The sequence below is a fragment of the Sminthopsis crassicaudata genome, chromosome 1, assembly GCF_048593235.1.
Source record: "Sminthopsis crassicaudata isolate SCR6 chromosome 1, ASM4859323v1, whole genome shotgun sequence".
Classification (NCBI taxonomy): Eukaryota; Metazoa; Chordata; class Mammalia; order Dasyuromorphia; family Dasyuridae; genus Sminthopsis; species Sminthopsis crassicaudata.
The window spans coordinates 415804031-415826005 of record NC_133617.1 but is presented as its reverse complement, the minus strand read 5'-3'; the positions used below and the strand labels follow the sequence as shown (position 1 = coordinate 415826005).

The window sequence follows — 21975 nt, the reverse complement described above, 5'->3', positions numbered from 1 at the left end:
AATGAGAACTCAAGTCCTGATTTGCAGCACTTGATAATTTCAGGAGTAGCCAGGTAGGCATTGGGACAGAAAGCCTGAATCTCTGTTAACAATCTGGAAGCATCCCTAAGGGGCAAGCAGGGAAGAGAATGGAAAGGATTATAAATAGACCTTTTTGATTTTGTTTAGGCCTTTTGTTCTTAAGTGGTTCTTTTGTTCAAGTGGACTTTTGATTACAGTTCTTGCTCAGGTGGAAGTCTCTAGAAATCCCACTTTTACTGCATCCAAAAAAGCCAAATTATAATGTCAAATTCGAGGTTTTATTTTCCCCATAAAAGAACTGCTTATATGAATGGATGTCCATCAATTGGAGAATGGTTGGGTAAACTATGGTATATGAATGTTATGGAATATTATTGTTCTATAAGAAATGACCAACAGGAGAAATACAGAGAGGCTTGGAGATACTTACATCAACTGATGCTGAGTGAAACGAGCAGAACCAGAAGATCATTATACACTTCAACAATGATACTGTACGAGGATGTATGCTGATGGAAGTGGATTTCTTCAACATAGAGAAGAGCTAATCCTATTCCAATTGATTAATGATGGAAAGAACCAGCTACATCCAGAAAAGGAACAATGGGAAATGAATGTAAACTGTTATTTTTACCTTCTGAATCCAATTCTTCCTGTGCAACAAAAAATTCGGTTCTACACACATATATTGTATCTAAATTATACTGTAATATATTTAACATATATAAGACTGCTTGCCATCTGGGGGAGGGGTTTGGGGGAGGAAGGGAAAAAATCTGAATAGAAGTAAGTGCAAGGGATAATGTTGTAAAAAATTACCCATGCATATGTACTGTCAAAAAATGTTATAATTATAAAATAAAATAAAATAAAAAAAAAAAAAATAAAAAAAAAAAAAAAAAAAAAAAAAAAGAACTGCTTATACAATCAATAAATTAGAGATCTATTAGATCCAGAGATGCAAAAATTCTCTATGAATTTAGCCCACCAGTCAATGGTATAATCCCATCTTATGGCATCTTCCTTGTTAATTGCTAAATTTCCCTTGCTAAAAATTGTTATGGATTTAGCCTGCTCTTAGGAAAATAATGAATTTGTACCTTGATTTGAAGGATGTTTAAGCCTATAAATTATTTTGAAATGACCAGCTCATAACCCTAATATACTTTTGTGGTATCACCCTGTACCCCATCATTTTGGTGAGTAACCCCATCATTTTGGTAGCCTGATATAGGAAGAGTCTTACTATACCTCATAACCTCAACATTTTGGTGGTCCTATATAAGGGAACTACAACAAGTCTTTCTAAGCGGGCTCTAGTCCACCCCTGAACAAATGAATTTCAGTGATTAAAAAAAAAGTTTTTTAAAGATACTTCAGCATAATAGATGTAGAAATATGTTTAGAAGAATTGCACATATTTAACCTATATTAGATTGCTTGCTGTCTAGGGGAGGGGAGAGGGAGGGAGAGAGGAAGAAAAATTTGGAACACAAGGTTTTACAAAGGTGAATGTTGAAAACTTTCTTTGCATATATTTTGAAAAATAAAAAGCTATTAGTATTTTTTTTAATTCCTCCTCAATCTATGTAGGGAACAGGGCTCTATAGTTTATATTTAGACGTCATTGCAAGTTTAAAGTTCCCTAAGGAAGCTGATGGTGTCAGCACAAATATGAACATAGAATCACAAAATTCTGAGAACTGGAAGGGATCTCAATAACTAGTTAGCCAATCCTATACCCAGGATTCCTACTCTAACCTACCCAACAAGTAGTCATCACTGCACATGCTCTCAAATAAATGATTTGGCAAATATCTTGGGCATAATAGCATTGATTGATACCAGCTCCAATCTGTTCAAAGTGTTAGTAGGATACTAAGGCAATCATTTAGGGTACCTTATCTAAATGTTGAAGTTGGGAAAAGGAATCCCAAAAGTTTGGGGTCACAGACCAGTGTCGCAAAGTGTCTCCAAAAAATCTGCAACTTTAGCAACGTTGCTGGATACAAAATAAATCCACATAAATCCTCAGCAGTTTTATACATCACCAACAAAATTTAACAGCAAGAGATACAAAGAGAAATTCCATTTAAAACAACTGTCGAGAGTATAAAATATTTGGGAATCCATCTACCAAAGAAAAGTCAGGAATTATATGAGTAAAATTACAAAACACTTGCCACAAAAAAATCTGCAGGCTTGAACCCATTTCTGAGTCAAGGGGCAAAGTTTATTTGTAATAGTAACTCCATTACAAGTGGGCTAAATTCCAAAAGAAATTAGCAAAGAGAGAAGAGACTCTTTTATCCAGCTTTCTATCACTGACATGCTAATTCTATGGCCCAGAAGAGTGGTCTCCGAAATTTGGTTATCACTGACCAGATTATCAGTCAGCAATGAATTGAGGAGTGGTTTATTCCAAATCAGACAAGGATTCTAGGAGACATCAGCCAGATTTAGGATTTACTAACTTATTGTTAGAATAGAAGCCCCCTTAAAATCAGAGGACCACAAAATCATATATTACAATATAAACACTGACAATTCATGCTTCTTGTATGGATATTTATAGAAAGATAGAAGATAATATTGATAGAAAACACATCTGGAACATTGACTCCTTCAGTTCAAAATGTAGAAATCTTTGACTTTCCCCCTGAAACACTAATATGTTCTCAGTCTCTTTCAATAAAATCAGAAGTCAGCTCTCTCAGACATGGAAAACTACATGATATAATGTGTAATCAATGGCCACAATTAAGAGATTCAGAGTCTACCTCAGAATCCAGTCTCATCTGTAGAGGTGATTCTGAGGAAGACTAGAGAGATCTGAAGAAGGTACACTGCTAGACATTAAACAAATGGGCCATAGCACCATGCCACAAGTTCAGGAGGCCTTGAAATACTGATTAAGCAATCAATAATTTGCAGTATTGATTTCTGCAGTGGATAATACCAAAATCCCATGGCAGAGAAGTTAGACTTCATCTGCACAAAAGAATTATAACATTTTGAACATGCATTTTAAGGATTCTAGGAGACATCAGCCATATTTCTACAGCTTTTGAGGAAGGTTGTGGGAGAATGATCTGGAAGTTTTGGGATGGGATTATTTCATTGTCTTGAAAAAAGCTTGGGAAAACATGAGGAAAGGGTAATCAAAGAATAAACTCAGGCAAGAAGTTGTACTGAAATTGCTGATTAGAAAGTCCCATTTTTGCAGAGACTCTATTAAGTATGTGGGTCATGTAACATCCCAGCAGGGATTGAATTATGATCCAGAGAAGAGAGAAGTAGCTGGCCACATTCAAAGAACTTCTCTGAACTAAATACTGTTCTGAGACTTACTGGCTATAATAAAAAAATTATAAAATATGTTATCACTGTTGTTTTTTTTTTTTTAATTTGAGTAATATTTTACTTTTCCCCAATTACAAATGTAAATGTTCTTTTTTTTTTTTTAACTTTGAGTTCCAAATTATCTCCCTCTCCTCCTCTCCCTCCCATCCTGAGGTATAGGTCATACGTGTTATCTCCTCCTCCATATATAATGGGAAGAACTAAAATCCAAAGGTCAAAAAAGGCCAAACAGTTTTCATTCCTTTTTCAGCATTTGAATATCATTGATAAGAAATGAGAACAAGCTTTTAAAGATTATTGCAGTTTCAAGAAAGCCCTTTATTCTGCATTCAAGTGCTAACCTGGAAGTTTTGGAAAGAATCCTATGCCAAAAAAATTGATTAGCAGAAACCAGTTGCATTTGTCAGTACAGTGAGATTTGGTATATTATATACATACTTGAGTTCCTGGCTTTAAAGTGGGTCATTGCTAAAAAGTTCAAAGACATATATATATATATGGAACTAAATTTAAAGTATGAAAGGAAAATCCACTCTAGAGATGTGAGACAAGTATTTCTACGTATGTGGCTTCCCTTACCAGGACCCACTCTGATTAAGGTAGAGACTTTGAAGGTAAAATACTTATGGAGATATTGGCTTTGACAGGAATACAGAAAGCAAGGGTCATACATTACTTGACACTTTCAGACCTACAAACAAACATTTCAGTTATATACTGCTCAAAAAGCCTGAGCAAACCTTTCTTTTTATCTCCTGTGCTTTATAGAATGCCTGGTACATAGTAGTGCTTAATAATAATTATTGATTGACTGACTAAAGTTAGTTTGTGACCCTTATACATGATGCTATTAAGAAAGATTCAAGACTTACTTGCCAATGTTTGGGCAAGAGCTATTTCTTCCTATTGATGTGTATTTTAGAGTCTCAAAAGGTAGAGAAGACAGAGACTGACAACAAATATGTCTCTCAGCTATAAATGAGAAGAGGCTTATAACTCAAGTAGCTTCAACTCAAGTTCAAATTTGATAGAATAAATGTTAAGATAATGATCAAGTTTATAGCTTTCTTCATGCTGAAGGCAATAGAGTTATTTGAAATCTTGGTGTTCAGGGGACAAACAAGACAGCAGACTGACCAAAAGCCCATCAAAAACCATCCTGGAACAAGTAATTGAAGATCTGGGCAATTTATCAGTTTGCAAGATAATCCTGGAAGTCAAGGACTGGTCAACACAATACATCACAACCACTGATTTACCTATTAAAAAATAAATTAAGAATCTCTCATAAGCAACAGGAAAGGATTAATAGAGAATCACTCAAGAGGACTTTAGAGCTAAGGCTTCTCATAAGCTGCAGAGACTCTTCAAAGCTGAATAATAGGTCAAAAGATCATAATTCAGATGAGAAGAAATTGGGTATTGGTTCTTGTTATAGGGTCAGGGAAAACAACCAAATCTGTCCTGAGTTCCAGGGAGGAGGGAGAAAGAATAAAAGTTCCTTTCTTGCCTAATACTCCTAAAAGATACCTAGAGAACAGGGGGAAATCTGTCCAGCCAGGCAACAGCGATGATCTACTGGATCCATCTTTAAATTAGACATGCAACCCACGGAGCATGGCAATGCTAACCAATGATCTGGGCCAGAAACTTATTATTACAGTCTTGTGGAGAAATCTAGTGAACAAAGCCTAGAGAAAGCAATAGTCAGTCTGAGACTTTGTAAATAAAAAGATATAATAATAAAAGAGTATACTGGATGTATATGCATGCAATTTATGTACAATATCACTTAGCACAGTTCTATCATGTGATCCTACATGTTTTGTGTCCTTAACTTAATTAACTATTGTCATAAATGCTATTGTGTTATATACAACATATATGTTGTATATATATTAGAGAGTATATATTATATTCATCATATATACTAGTTATATATGTAACTAATTATGGGTAACTAGTGTATGCCCATATGAAGTTCTAATATAAACACTATGTATTGCATACCTACCTGTTCATTGTACAAGACAGTTGAATGGATCTGTCAATTTATGTTGCATGCTCCCAGGTAATTTGCTGGGACTTCAAATTCTTTACATAATAAGACAATTTTTTCATTGGTCAAAATATAGCAACAGAACTTTGAAAAGAATTAATGTTAGCAGAGTAAACAAAACTAATCTTACCTCCTCAGCTTATTTTTAGTTTTGCCTCAAATTTATTTGCAGTGAGCCACAATGGGTTTTGAAAGTGTCAAAGAATAACTAACCCTAAATTAAATAGTTATCTCTAGCAAAAGGCCTTGATATTTGCTCAGACCTACGGGTAGAAAAATAAAGGCCTAATCTTAATCCAAGGAGCTCTCTCTGAGTGTTCAATATAGTTTTATATATATATATTTCAGATAGATGGATAATGAGCTACTCTTAACATTGAATAAAAGAAAGAAGGTATTTTCGCTTAGATATAGGAGATTGCAGTGCTTTCAACATCCTAAGCCTTTAGGTAGACCTGAAGCAAAAGCCTATCTTTTCTGCACTAATATTTTTCCAACATATGACTGTAAAAAGAAGGTAGATCATTGATGTGGCAATAATGGATAGTCTGTCTATTCTATTATTGTCCACAAAATTTCAAGATAACTACAGAAAGGTCCCCAGAATTGAGTAATCACTCTATGAAGGATTTATGGGACAACAAGATAAGGGTTATACAAAATGAACTGACATTGGTAAAATGTGATCCGCATTGTTGGAAAGAATAGCTACATTTATGATTCCTAAGATTAAAGATGCATTAGAGTATCAGTGGATTTTTCCAGTAATGTCAAATAGCTGTAAATCCTGGAACACTACTGTCATTAAAGAATTTTAAATTATGGGTAACTCAAAGGGCAATGTTCACATATATGGTGGACATAAATAGGTAGCAATACATTAACAACAATGAGCACAAAAATCAGTGTAGAAGTTATGCAGAGAAACAGTAAAGTTTGTTCCTGGAGATAATAGAATAAGCTAGAAAGTTTTGCATCTTATAGCTATACATAATAAAGATAGAAATTAAGGCAAGTCAGTAAGGAAAAATAATCTTGCTTCTTTTAAGCACTTTTGGTTCTGAATAGAAATTCATTTGCATGCCAATCAAGAGATGATTTGGGGAATTTCTAACCTTAAACTAGATAGTTATCTGAAACAAAGAAGTATGATTTCATTTCTAGATGTAGAAGTTAAAAGAAAAGACTTAAATTTAACCTAACGGATAATCTATTGGATTTTGTTAGCTGAGAGTGAGTGGGAGTTTACAGCCTCTGACTCTATTTCTGAAATAGCAGTTTGCCCATATTAAGGACATTTTTTTCTAGTCACTATATCTGTGTAGACTTGAGCTAAGACAGCAAAAAAGTGGCTTTGAAGAATAAAGTCCAGAATCTGGTAATAGGAAACAATTCCCAGCAATGATTAAATGATCAGAAAAGGAACACACTCAATAGAAAGCAGAGGAGAGCAAAAAGAATGGGAAGCAGCAAAGACACAATACAAGGTAATCCCCAGGTTTCAGTCCAACAGAAATGGCAACTGAACTAAGCATCACTATGACATACTGGCAGAGGTATGAATTTCTCCTCCATGTGCATGTCCTGGACACATATATTATATACCTACATGCTCCTGTGCAAGATCCCTAGGCACATCCCTCTTCCCAGTATTGGGAGGATATACCCCAAGTATGTCAGGGAAATTTTCCATTACCAACAGGCTTCAAACCCATTTGTGAGTCTCCTCAAAGCATATAAAAACTTCCCCTGGCATAATGGACAGGTGAAAACAACTTGTTTAATGGCTGAAGCAGCAGGTGCTATGGAACACTTGGATCTTGGTTAGACATCTGCCTCCTGAACCACTGCCAGTCATCTTGATTTTTGTCTTGCCACCGGACTTTGATGTGTCTAGAAGAGAAAACAAGGTTCACAACTTTGTGCAATTTTGGGTGCCAGTTCACACACGTCAAGACTTCCCTCATATCCACTATTTTACCCCAACATCATGTTAGTCCTCTTCAAAAACAAAGGACAACTATCCTATTTTATTAAATTTCTTTGTTCTGAATTAAGTATGTCCTCTGTTTTACAACTAAAAAACAAGCATATCACGGTGGCTCATAAACTGTGATTTTGCTAGTTTTTTTCCCTCCAAAAATGACCTTGTATTCATTTATATATATTCTATATTTACTCATATACATTTTATATGTGTTGTAACCCTCATTAGAATACAGTTTACATAAGAGCAGTGCTTTCAACATCCTAAGCCTTCAGGTTGACCTGAAGCAAAAGCTTATCTTTTTGACACTAATATTTTTCCCGACATATTTCTGGACATTTTTGTGAACAATTTTGTGGATAATAATAGAATAGACAGACTATCCACTATTGCCACATTTTGCTTTTGTTTTTATAACCTTAGCATTTAACACTGGGCCTGAAACACAATAGTTGATTAATTAATGCTTGTTGATTTATCCAGGTTTATTTATACCATTAGGGCCTCAAAACTATTTCTGGCATTCAGCCCATCTCTCTCTAAATGAAAAGGATATAATTGCTACCATTAAGTGTGATTAGTAGCACTAATTGACAGTAACTAACACTGATTTTACCCTTTGGTAAGATGAAAGGGACAGCACAAGGAAATTGCTAGCAAATTTGGTGAAGCTCATAGACTAAGTTAAAGGTACAAACAGTAGGCTTGTTGAGTTCAGGATACATCAGTTATTTCTGTTTTTCAAATTAGTTGGACAAGAGATATTCTTCATACAGGAATGGAACTTCAAAACAGAAGGAACAAAAGGATTTACTTATGGCTAACCATGCTGAAACAATCCCCAAAACAAAGGGGCATTGTCTGGTAGGCATTATAGATAGTACAGAAAATAAGTCAAAATACTAGCTAAGAAGAATAGGAAAAGAGTCAAACTTGATCAGAAAACTAGCAACTAGTTTTGGTAAATCTTAACAAACAAAAAAAAATTATTTATTTGTTTATTTTTAAAAAAAAACTTTTTATTTTCAAAACAGATGCACAGATACTTTTTCAACATTGACCTTTGTATAGCCTTATGTTTCAGATTTTCCCCTGCTTCCCCCTCTCCTCTTCCCTAGATGCCAAACAACCTAAAATGTGTTATACATGTTAAAATACATGTTAAATCTAATGTGTAAACATGTTTATACAATTCTCTTGTTGCACAAGAAAAATCAGATCAAAAGGGAAAGAAAATGGAAAGAAAACAAAACACAAACAAACAACAAAAAGAGTGAGAATGTTATGTCAAAACAATTTTTTTTTTTTTTAAATGGAGCAGGAGAAAGGATAAAACATCCTAGGCCCACAAGCCACAGACACCTGCTAGAAAGAGTTAAGGGAGGCAAATACAAAAATAGTGTAGGGAAACCTGAACCCTAGAGAAAGGCTCTTTGGGATCTAGTTTGGTAAAGATTTTCTATACTAAGGGGCCAGAAAATAAGCTGAGACATGGGAAAGCAAAAGTCACTGGCATAAAAACTAGAAACAAGGAGATGCCTATCAATTTGAGGACTGGATTAACAAGTGGTGGTACATAAATAAAACAGAATATTACTGTGTTATAAGGCACTATGAACACGATGAATTCAGAGAAGCACAGGAAAACTTAAATGAACTGATGCAATGAGAAATAAGCAGAATGCAGAAAACAATATACAGAGATTACAACAATGCAAATATAAAAAACAACAGGAACAAAACAAATGAAATTGAATACGGTGCAATCATAATATCAAAGAAGAGATAAGAGTAGATATCTCTGCTTTATAGAGGTAAGGGAATATAAGATCCATTTTAAAATATTTTAATTTTTTTGCTGACCTATTTTTTTCCCTCTGTTTTATTTTTTGTTATGGAAGGAAGAGGAAAGGAGAGAGATGTGTTGAGAAATATAAGAACAACAGATACCAACAAAATATATGAATTCCCCCCCCCAAAAAAAAAAAAAACACAACTCAATTGGGTAACAATTTCAGTAGAACCTAAATCAGAAGGTATTATCTGGTGGCCCATATCCAGACCACAAGCAACCTTATCCTAGGGAGAGGATTCCAGGAAGATGGCTCAATAGGTCAGAAAATTCCAAGCTCTCCAAATTTTCCCCACAAAAAAAAAAGACAAAATCATACCTCAGGGCAAATATCTCCAGGCTAGTTCTGCAGAAATAGCAAGCTGTAAGCCCTGGGCTTATTGAACTGAGAGAGAGTTTCTGCCCAGGTCACAGGATTTTCACTTCCCAGACAGTCTGGATAGTCAGGCATCTGAGTCAGGGAGAATGGAGAAAACCTCTGTTGATAAGGTTAAGTTTATCAACTAGGCTCAGATGAGCTGCCCAGAAGGCCCTGGGAGAGAAGGAAACCTAGCAGGCAAAAGCAGTGGGGCAGGGATGCTGCCTGCAGCAGGAGGGTGGAGTTCTTAGCTTTGGGTTCCAGGACAAAGGGGAAAACTAAAGGAGGACTCAAGACCAGAGGCACCACACTCCCATCCCTACCCATCCCCACTCCAGGACTTGAAGTGATCATACCATCAATATGCTACAAAATGCACAAAGGAGAAAGAACCCAGCATGGAAAGTTACTACGGGAATAGGGAAAATCCAGGCTCATTTTCAGAGGAGAATACTGAAATTTTTAAAAAGCTTGTCCCACCCTAAAAATTAAACATCAAATGGTCATGTGCCCAAAAACAATTCATAAAACTTAAAAAAAAAAAAAAAAAACTTTCAAAATCCAATTTGAGAGATTGAGGGGAAAAAAAAAAGAATCCAAGAAAAACAAGATTATGTGAAAAAAGTCAACCAACTAGTCTTAAAAGAGGATACAGAATTTTAAGGAAGAAAATGACTCCTTCAAAAATAGAATTGGTGAGGGGAAGCCAGAAAAGTTATGAAAGATTAATAAATAATAAAACAAAATATAAAGAGTGAAAAAAATAAAAGAATATAACATCTTATGAGAAAAACAACATATCTAGAAAACAGATCGAGAAAAAAAAAAGAATGTTAATATAGTAATATAACAAATAAAGAAAATTGTCCCCTAGTGTTTCAACAAGAGGAAAAAGTAGAAATAGAAAAAAACACTGATCACCACCTGAAGAAGATCCTATGAGGAAATCCTACAGGAAAAATTAAGTATAATCCTGAATGGGGGGGAAAAAAAGACAATCAATTAATTAATTGTCAGGCTTTCAGAATTTTGTTACAAAAAGACCTAAACTTAATAGAAAATTTGACATACAAGATCCAAAAGAAATATCAGGTAAACATCAAAGATTAATTTCAAGGTTCTCAATAAGGACAAACTGCTTATGCTTTATATTTGAAAATGTAAACTATGTGTCTAAGATCATTATTAGTAAGTGGCTAGTTCAAAAGAAAAATTGGAGTAGAGCTGAATATGATGTGTTTCTACTTACTAATATTTTAAATTCTCCATTTACATGTAAAAAGATCTTCCAACTTCATTGTTATACTATTTTGAGATATATGTATGTGATTACAGATATCTATATATCTCTATATGTATGTATGCATATATGCACATGTGTATATTTGTATGACTACCTATACATGCATATATGTTTAATTATATTCTGCTTAGGGGTGGTAGAAGAATGAAAAGGAAAAAAAAGAATAAAGTAAAAAGTACACATGGGGAACAAAAGAAAGCCTATAAGGAAATAAAGAAAAGATAGAAAGTTCTGAATACAATGTATAGTATTTATTATATGTTTTCTTCAAATGGAAATTTATTGTTTCATATTTTGAATCCTCTCATGTTTTGTTATGCATATGACAATTTTTTTTTCTTTTTTTTTTCTATGTTGTATTTAAGTTTTAAATAAATAAATACATTAAAAAAAAAAAAAACTATTCCAGATACTTGTATAGCCTCAGTCAGTTATAGTCTGGCTCTGGGCAGAATTTCTATCACAGATTGCCTCTAATGTAATTTCTCTTCACATGTCTCTTTCAGAAGTTCTCTGCAGACTTACATCAACTGATGCTGAGTGAAATGAATAGAACCAGAAGATTGCTGTACACTTCAATGCTGTATGAAGATGTATTCTGATGGAAGTGGATATCTTCAACATAGAGAAGATCCAACCCACTTCCAGTTGATCAATGATGGACAGAAATAAATACACCCAGAGAAGGAACACTGGGAAGTGAATGTAAATTGTTAGCACTACTGTCTATCTACCCAGGTTACTTATACCTTCGGAATCTAATACTTAATGTGCAACAAGAAAATGGTATCTACACACATATATTGTATCTAGGTTTTATTGTAACACATGTAAAATGTATGGGATTGCCTGTCATCGGGGGGAGGGAATGGAGGGAGGGAGGGGATAATTTGGAAAAATGAATACAAGGGATAATATTATAAAAAAAAATTACTCATGCATATATACTGTGAAAAAAAAATTCTAAATAAAAAAAAGAAGTTCTCTGCAATATAGACCTTAAAACTACCTTTATAGCTCCCAGCATATGACAGTGATCCTCATTGACCTTTACAGTTTTCCACTAATTTTCCCCAATGTTTCATGTAGTTCTCTTCAGTCTGCAGTTCTTTAGAACATGGAAACTTTCTACTACTCCCCATGGAGTAGCAGAAGTAGTACAATGGGAGCTCCCATTGTAATTCCCCTGGACAATATGTCAGTGTCCAAGTGAAGCCTGTTTGTAGCTGTGGGGTATTCTGCAGAAAGCCTTTTCTAGGTAGAGTACTGCCCCAGCACCCAGAGGTTTCTCCCTTATACTATACTCCTGCCAATCTCTGACTTCATAGAAAATAGTCTAAGTGATCAGGAGCATTCCATCATGGTCATCTTCCAAGAGAATCTTCTCTGGTACCCAATTAAGATGAGGTAAATTTCATGTGTTCTTTTCCCCTCAGTTTCTTCTTGCACAAGATCCAAATGATGCTTTTTTTTTTTTTTTTTTTTTTTTTTTGCTTCTTATTGATGCTTGGTGGGGAAAGAAAATAAAAAGGGAACTGGTTGAATTTAAAACATTTAGTCTCAGTTTTCCCAGTCCTCCTTAATTTTAGTGTCTTCCCTTGAGATTATTCCCATTTTATCTTGTATATTTCTTGTCTGAACATAGTTGTTTGCATGCCATTTACCCATTAGACTGTGAACTCCTTGAGGGCAGGGACCAATTTATTATTTAGCATTCCTATGTTCAGTACTTAGCAAAGTGCCTGACATATAATAAGCAGTTAATAAATAAATACTAGTTGAAAGACAGTTAAACATAGGATCCTAGGATTAAAAGGTACAAGGCTTCTTTGAAGGGATAGAATAAATCTATAAATCTAGAATTGAAAGGAATCTCAGAAGTCATCTAATCCAATCCCTTCATTTTACAGATGTAAAACTGAGGCTTAGTGGGGTAAAATGACTTGCCCAAGGTCATAATTGTTGTGTTAGAAGTGAGATTTGAACCCACCCAGGTCCTTAACTTCTAATCCTATATCCCTTCAATTGTACCACAAAGCATGACCTCTCCATCTCTATTTTTATAGATGAGGTATAAGACTGGCCCAAGAAACAGTAGTGGCAGAATTTGAATCCAGGTTCTCTAACTCCAAATCTTTTTGTGTATAAATCAAAACTCCAGCAGATTTTAAATGAAGAAAGTCTCCTGGCAAAGGCCATAAACCTTATCATGCATAGAAGTAACAAGCCAAATCTTTCCTACCTGACATATTAGCCTGCTGTCCAAATGAAAATATACTAATGGACATTGAGACTATCAACAGATCCTTTTTACTTTCACATGGACAGTCAGTCCTCTTCTCTGATTGTAATTCCTACTTCCTTTGTATTTTTGTCATGTGTTACAATATTTATGGTGCATTGAACTTATTGATCTGCTTAAGGTTTAACATTCATGCATTTTTAAGTAATTTGTTCTTCCAAACTTTGAAAAAATGATCTGCTTCTACAATTGAGGTGCCCAACAACAAAAGGCAATAAGGAGTAAGAGGGGGAAAATCAGCTTTTCTTCTGAGTACAATAAAAACTGTCTCTCTCAAGACCAGTTTTCTAGAATCTCAAGTGTCCAGAATGACTCCAGACTTGGAAGCAAGGATGCATAAAAATGAAGTTTTTCTTTGGGTGTGAAGGAATGACATCACAGGCAGAAGAAGAGAGCAAATTATGACAGTTGCACTATAATTGACTGGTTGACCAACTATTAAAGCTTAATTGCTTGGTGATGTCTATGTAATCCAGGTTCTCTCAATATTCTAAACTCACATAAATTAGATAAAATCTGAGGAATTGACTCCAAAATGATTTTTTTTATGTTCGTTCATAACCCACCTGGAGGATTCTAAGTCTACTATTGTAACTAATGTTTAGGTCACACCTAAATTTCCCCAAGATATGTGTAACAGGAGCCCAGCTCCCATAAAAGTATTCAATGTAACATGCATATAAGTAAGAAATCACAATAATTTATTTCAATCAATCACTCAACAACAAACCAACCAACAAATTTTAAATATCTGTGGTAGGTCAAGCACTATGCCAGGTGCAGGGGATACAAGTCCAAAAGATAAAACAATTCCTACTCTCAAAGATAAAACAATTCCAAAAGTTAAAACAGTTCACACAATTGAAAACACAAAACACAAGGAATTCATAGGAGCCCACAGAAAGATAGGAAAAGGCAGAAAATATTTAAATAGCTCATCTGTTCTCCTCAGAAGAGAACTGAACTTTGGATACTTGTAGGGCAGCCCTTTTACATTCCAATGAATCTCCCTTCCTCTAGAATAAGGCATAATCATCTCTCACTTAAAGTCCCACTCTTTAAATTAGACTTCTCATAAAAGCTAAACATACTTTAGGAGTAGCCTAAAGTACTGTCTGGAGAACTCATAAGAGTAAGAGGAAAGGGCAGCTAGGTCCAGATTCCTTGGCTCTCCCCAATCTAGTTTGGGCAGGAGGCCGAGGAGGAGAGGGAGGGATTAAGAAGGAACAGATAACTGCTCATAAAAATAAATAAAATTTCAAATTAGTTTCAACAGCAGCAGCAGCAATCGTGTACCAAGAAACAGACATTGACAGAAAAGAAAATGGAACCAGGACAAAGACAAAGACAAATTCTTCAATCTTGGAACCTCAGATGCCTGCACTTAGACTAACTAAGACTAGTTTTTGAAGATGGAGACATAGAACAATCCTATTGTGTGAGCAGTTAACCAGGCCAGGATAATTGATTCGATGGAATGGATAGATATTTCCTAATAAGTTATAAGAGCAAATAAGATATGAGAAGGATGGATATAATCCATTGGGCAAACATAACAGAGTATTAATAACAAACATTTATTAAAGACTCTTGTTCTAGGCACTGAACCAATAATTACACATCTACCTGATAGTCCCTGTCCTCAAGAAAGTTATATTCTCCCCAGGAGGCTACAGCATGTACATATTTAGCAAATACATGGTAAAATGTAGGCTTCTTAAGGGCAGAAACTTTCAATTTTTTTCTTCATAGACCAACTTCAAGAACATAGTAGGTATTTTGGAATTACTGTGTTAAATATATTATACATTTAAAAACTGAGAGATTTATGGTTTCATATACAATTTGTCAAGGTCTCTTTTAGCTCTAAAATTTATGACCTATGATTCTCTTTTTTTAATTCTTTGCATATCAAATGATGATATTTGTTGATGTTTGTGAAGTTCATAATTTTTTAAAAAGAAAAAAAAAACAAAGCAAAGAGCAGTATAAGGAACAGAGGGGGACTCTGACAAGCAGAGCAGTATTAGAATCATTGTTTTAAATTTAATATTGCTGCACTTTGAAAAGAATATGCACATAATAAGAGATTCACAATATAATACAAATTCTTTTTTTTTTTTTTTTTGTTCTTCCTTGAATGTTTGCCAAATCATAACAAAAGAAAAGGGGAGAGAAGAACACGGTCAGTATTTAATAAATGCTTGTTTGCTTGATAATTTCAGGATGGAGAAAACACAAACTTTGAGGACAAGGGAAGGCTTCAAAAATGGTGGTACCTAAACTGAGCTTTGATGGAAGTGAGACACTTTTCCAGACAAGAAGTATATGAGTAGTGGTGTGCAGGAGCCAGCTCAGAGAAGTTTTTGAAACTGTTGTTAGATTTTTAGTTTGAGCATTTATATCTTGGAAATTGACAAATTTACAAATCAGGGCTTAATTTTTTGTTCTTGTTGATTATGTGGACTTAATAATGATAGAAAAAATGTCAAGAATGCAGATTAAATTTAAAAGTGTAGCATGGGGAGATCTAGTAGCTAAACATTTATCAGTATACCCCTATAAAAGAGGGAGAATATTTATACCAGCCCAGGAAGAATCACAATGGGTCAAGATAGAACTAGGAAGTCATAGCTAGACAGAATAGCTTTTTAAAAAGTAAATATTCCACATGAACTGATGCTAAGTGAAATGAGCAGAACCAGGAGGTCATTGTACACAGCAACAATAAGATGATGATCAATTCTGATGGACATGGCTCTCTTCAATAATGACTTGATTTGAACCAGTTCCATTTGTTCAGTAATTAGAGAGCTATCTACCCTCAGAGAGAAGATAGTGGGAACTGAGTGTGGACTACACTATAGCGTTCTCAGTTTTTCTGTTATTCTTTGCTTACATTTTTGTTTTCCTTCTTACATTTTTTTTCTTTCTAACTCTGATTTTTCTTATGCAGCAATATAACTTTATAAATATGTATACATATATTGGATTTCAACATATTTTAACATATTTAACATGTATTGGACTACCTGCTATCTAGGGGAGAAAGTGGGGGGGGAATTTTCAAACAGAAGGTTTTGCAAGGATCAGTGTTGAAAAAATTACCCATGCATATTTTTGTAAATAAAAAGCTATAATAAAAAAGAAAAGAACAAAAAAGGTAAATATTCCTCATTTAAGATGGGGAGAGGCAATATGAATACTTTTTAACTTCTTACTTTGGTTATTTTTAAACTTGTATATCTCTTTTCTCTTGTTAAAAAAAAAAACTGAACTTTTTTTATGCATTGTAATTGACTAGTTGACAAGTGAAAAAGAAAGGAGGAAGGAAGAAAGAAAAGAGGAAGGAAGGAAGTGAGGAAGGGAGGGAGGAAGGAAGGGAGGGAGAGAGGGAAGAAAAGAGGGAGGGAAGAAAGGAAGAAGGGAAGAAGGGAGGGAGGGAGAGAGGGAAGGAGGGTAGAAGTGGGGAAAAGTTGGCAGTTCACAAAAAATCAACTTTTGTTGTCTGATGAGTAAAGAGTAGAAGGAAAAAAGGATTAAATGTCAGATGAGGGTATCTACTTATGGTGGCAGCTGCAGAAGGGGAAAAAGTAATTAGGATTGAATACACAACATTTCTAAATCTAGGATATCAAGCCAACTTAAAGGACAAATCAGTTCAGAAAGAAACATGCCTCATCTTGCTATTCAATGATCAAGGACATTAAGAAAGCATTGCAATGTAGAAAATTCTGTGACCACAGGCAAGTGTCCTTGTTTCAACTCTAAATAAAGGAGTTTAAGAACATGGCATTTAGAGCTAGAAAGAACTTTAGAAGACATCTAATCCAACTCCTTCATCAGAAAACTGAAGGCCCAGAGAGGGCACAAAAGGGAGCATGCAGACCCTAGAATGAGAGATTGGATGAGGCCTAGGGCTCAGATCTTAATCCTTCCTAGACTCCCTCCCCTTTTACTCTTTTATCACCATGCAGTTGGGTCTCCAGAAACAGCTTTCTTTGGCCCAGTTCCTAGCTGTATACAGGGTATCCCAAAAGTCTTTATGTAATTTTAGCTTTAATCACTATTATCAAAATACTTTTTTAAAAAGTAATAGACTGTCAAAAATTTTATGCAAAGAGCATGTTCAGGGTATCATTGAATAAATGTATCATTGGAAAAGGAGTGGGTCATTTATGTAACAAGAATAAGGAAAGAGATGGACATCGTCATTATTTTACTGGTGCTCATAGAATTTTTTTTAATTATAGCTTTTTATTTTCAAAATATGTACATGGATGATTTTTTATATTTACCCCTACAAAACCCTGTGTTCTAATTTTTTCCCTCCCTTCCCCCTCAAGTTGTCAGGTGATCTAATATATGTTAAACGTGCAATTCCTCTATACATATTTCCACAAATATCATGCCACACAAAAAAAAGCAGATCCAAAAGGAAAAAAAAATGAGAAAGAAAACAAAATACAAGCAAACAACAACAACAACAAAAAAAAGGAGTGAAAATATTATGTTACGATCCACACTCAGTCCCCACAATTTTCTCTCTGGGTGTAGATGGCTTTCTCCATCACAAAACCATTGGAACTGATCTAAATCACCTTACTGTCAAGAGCCACATCCATCATAAATGATCATAGTATAATCTTGTTGTTGCCAGGTATAATGATCTGGTTCTGCTCATTTCACTCAGTATCGGTTCATATAAGTCTCTCCAGGCCTTTCTGAAATCATCCTGCTGGTCATTTCTTACAGAGCAATAATATTCCATAATATTCATATATCACAGCTTATTCAGCCATTCTCCAATTGATGAGCATCCACTCAGTTTCCAGTTTCTAGCAACTATAAAGAAGGCTGCCACAAACATTTTTGCATATGCACTTTTCCTCCTTTAAGATCTCTTTGGGATATAAACCCAGTAGAAACACTACTGGGGCAAAGGGTATGCACAGCTTGATAGCCTCGTAGGCGTAATTCCAAATTGCTCTCCAGAATGGCTGAATCTGTTCACAACTTCACCAACAATGAATTAGTGTCCTATTTTCCCACATCTCTTACGACATTTGTCATTATCTTCTCCAGTCAATTTAGCCAGTCTAAAAGGTGTGTAGTGATACCTCAGAGTTGTCTTAATTTGCATTTCTCTTATTAATAATGATTTAGAGCACCTTTTCATATGACTAGAAATGGTTTTAATTTCTTCATCTGAAAATTGTCTGTTCATATCCTTTGACCATTTATCAATTGAAGAATGACTTGAATTCTTATAAATTTGAGTCAATTCTCTATGTATTTTAGTTATCAGAATCCTTGAATGTAAAAATGTTTTCCCATTTTATTGCTTCCCTTCTAATTTTTTCTACATTGATTTTGTTTGTACAATCCATTTTGCTTTCAAGAATGTACTTAAGTTCTTCTTTAGCCACAAATTCCTTCCTTCTCCACAGATATGAAAATTAAACTATCCCTTGTTCTTCTAATTTGCTTATAATATCACTCTTTATGTCTAAATCATGAACCCATTTCATCTTATCTTGGTACATGGTGTTAGGGGTGGGTCAATGCCTAGCTTTTGCCATACTAGTTTCCAATTTTCTCAGCAGTTTTTGCCAAGTATCTTATTCTTATTCTTATCCCAAAATCTACTAGATTACTATAGTCATTGACTATTTTGTCCTTTGAACCTAACCTATTCCACTGATTAACTATTCTATTTCTTAGCCAGTTCCAAATGGTTTTGACAACTGCTGCTTTATAAGTCTAAGTTTAAGTCTAGAACAGCTAGACCACCTTCATTTCCATTTTGTTTCATTAATTACTTTGAAATTCTTGACCTTTTGTTCTTCCAGATGAATTTTGTTATTATTTTTTCTAGCTCTGCAGAGTAATTTCTTGTGAGTTTGATTGGTATGGCACTGAATAAGTAAATTAATTTAGGTAGTATTGTCATTTTTATTATATTAGTTCAACCTATCCATGAGCACTTGATATTTTCCCAAGAGATTAAATCTGACTTTATTAGTGTGGAAAGTGTTTTGTAATTGTGTTTATATAGTTCTTGACTTTGCCTTGGCAGGTAGACTCCCAAATATTTTATACTATTGACAGTTATTTTAAATGGAATTTCCCTTTGTATCTTTTGCTGCTGGAAAAATAGGCATTACTTTAAAAGTTTTATTAGCTTATAACTATACTTAAGGTTTTTGAGATGTGCTGTATATTTCCTTTCACCCTTCTGCTTCTCCTATGGTGATCTTTCAATACTTACAAATAGTTTGGGAGTGTAGGGGGTGTTTAGGAAGAACTAGCACCTCTGGTGTGAGTGCTTGCTGAGCTTTTTTCTGAACTTTTCATCCATCTTTGGTGTCCACTTGTTGAAAACCCAACTCTCATCTATGGCTCCAAGAAGCTGTATCATGCACAGCCATACCCCAATATGCCATCTGGACTCCTCAACCAGGCTGAGGGTCACCAACAGACCTCAAACCTATCTGTGAGTTGGGAAGATGTCTACTCCAAGCATGTGGAAACTTTCCCTGGCAGAATGGATGCATAAGAACAGTTTGCTCCAATGGCCATAAAGGTAGCTGAAGTTAGTGCTATGGAGTACTTAGAGACTTAGAAACATACAATTTAAAGGTAAAGCTAATCAATAAAGTACATATAGAGAGACAAACACATACAGTATAAATGTAAAATTAAGCAATACAAATGCATACAAAGGAAACAAAAACATATAGTATAAATGTAAAATCACCAGTAAAATATATTAAGGAGACAAATATAGTATAAATGTAAAAAAATTAATATGACAAAGTATATTTCAGAAGCAGTATAGCAGAATGGGTAATGAAATGATCTCAGAGTCAAAAAGAATTGGGTTTAAATCCAGCTTCTGACATGGTAGCTGTGTGGCCTTGGGCAAGTCAATATTTTAAACCACTCTGTCAGACTATAAGTTGCACAGAAGATCATGCCCTGCATTAGTAATAGGAGTTTCTACATATAGGAATTCTCTAAATCCATGAAATCACAAGTTTATTTTTTAAGTTGACATGCCCTTAAAAATATTTACTTAAATAGAAAACTTTTCCAAGCTTCAAGTAAGTATTTGCTTAAAGTGACCTGACCCTTAAGAAAACAGATCTGTAATGGTTTTGTATAAAAGGAATTTGAAGTCTTAGAATTTAAGCAATTCTTTTGAAATAATTTTGGGATAGCTTAATTATAAATAAATAGGAAAGAGTCAGATTGAATGTCTCAGAATGTAAGTTGAAATTCAAAAATTAAACAATAATCTTTTGGTTAAATTTTTCTCAGTTTTTCCAATCACAAAAACAGTTGAAAATTTCAAACTACCGAAAAAGCTCAATTCAGCAAACTTTGATGTTTCTGACCACGTGTGTTAAAGGTAGAGAAGTTAACAAGACCTCTCTCTGAAAGTTGGGCCACTTATTCAGCCTACCTCTGGACACATGGAAGAAAGAAATTCTTTCATGTCACAGTAGAAAAACAAAAAAATTTCATCCAGTTCCATACAAAACTGTAACTGACTTGGACTGAACTTAATAAGGATGATCAAAAACATTCCTGAAAAGTGTGAGTAAAGGAAGTATTTATCTACTACTAATAATTCACATTTAGATTCTGCTTGATGGTTACCAACGTCTTTATACACACACAAATATACATACATATACCTATGTATTTGCATACTCCATGTATTTATCTATATATGTTTCCATGTATTCCATGTATTTTATGTAATCTTGCAGAAGAGAGAAATCACAAAACAGACCAGGCCCAAAAAGCTAGAGACATCAGGTAGATTGTGTAAAATTGGTAAAAACCTGTATACTTCCGGTGATGGTATAATTTGAAATATTATTTTACCAAGTGTTAAATATACAAATATTATAAAATATACAATATATAAATAATAGCTAGAACTTATGCACTATTTTAAAGTTTGTAAGTTTTTTGCATGTATTATTTCATTTGAGCAACCCAACAACTCTATGAGGCAAGGGTTATTATTATCCCCATTTTAACAGGAAACTATGGCAGACAGAAATTAAGTGATTCAACTTAACACTTAACAAGTCCCTGTGGTCACATTTTAATTCAGGCCTTCCTGATTCCAAGTCCAGAATTCTGTTCATTTCATCACCCACCTTCCTCATATAACATGTATGGAATGTATTATGTATGTGGTGTAATGGGAGATTGAAGGACTGACCATTTGAGATCTTTTCTAATTCTTTTGTAAAAGAAAAGAAGACACAAATAGGGAGTGGATCCATTAAAGCACAGGGAAGAGATTCTTACCTGGGAGACCATGACTTCTTGGGCAGCTATGTGGGAAGAAGGACATCCTACAGAGGGTCAGAGTAATGTCCAATGAGACTGAGTAAGATTATAGTCAGGCTGTACAGGGCTTTAAAAGCTAAACTTTTATCTCTGGCCAACAAAGGAGGAAAAAAAAAAAGGATTTGGTATACACACAGTTCTAGCTCAGCTGCTAATTAAAAAAGGCTTTATATCATCACATAATAAGCTAACAGAAAAGAGTCCCAGAAAAGTTTCTCATACTCTCCACTCCCCTTTTGTGGTAGCAAGTTTACTAACATTCCTGCCAGTCTTCAGAATATATATATTTATTTAAGGGTCTCGACAGGGGCCAGTCTATTGGCTTTATTAATTAGTCTCTTGTTTCATATGTGTATA

General features: G+C 34.5%; 1 long non-coding RNA gene across 1 annotated transcript; it reads right to left on the bottom strand.

The window, feature by feature from the left end:
• Nucleotides 1–7210: 7210 nt before the first annotated feature.
• Nucleotides 7211–21608, bottom strand: LOC141554844 (uncharacterized). The gene is made up of 3 exons (XR_012485980.1): nucleotides 21577–21608; nucleotides 9602–9733; nucleotides 7211–7336 (listed from the first exon to the last, which is right to left on the bottom strand). It is a non-coding gene; the product is annotated as an uncharacterized LOC141554844 (long non-coding RNA).
• Nucleotides 21609–21975: the final 367 nt, after the last annotated feature.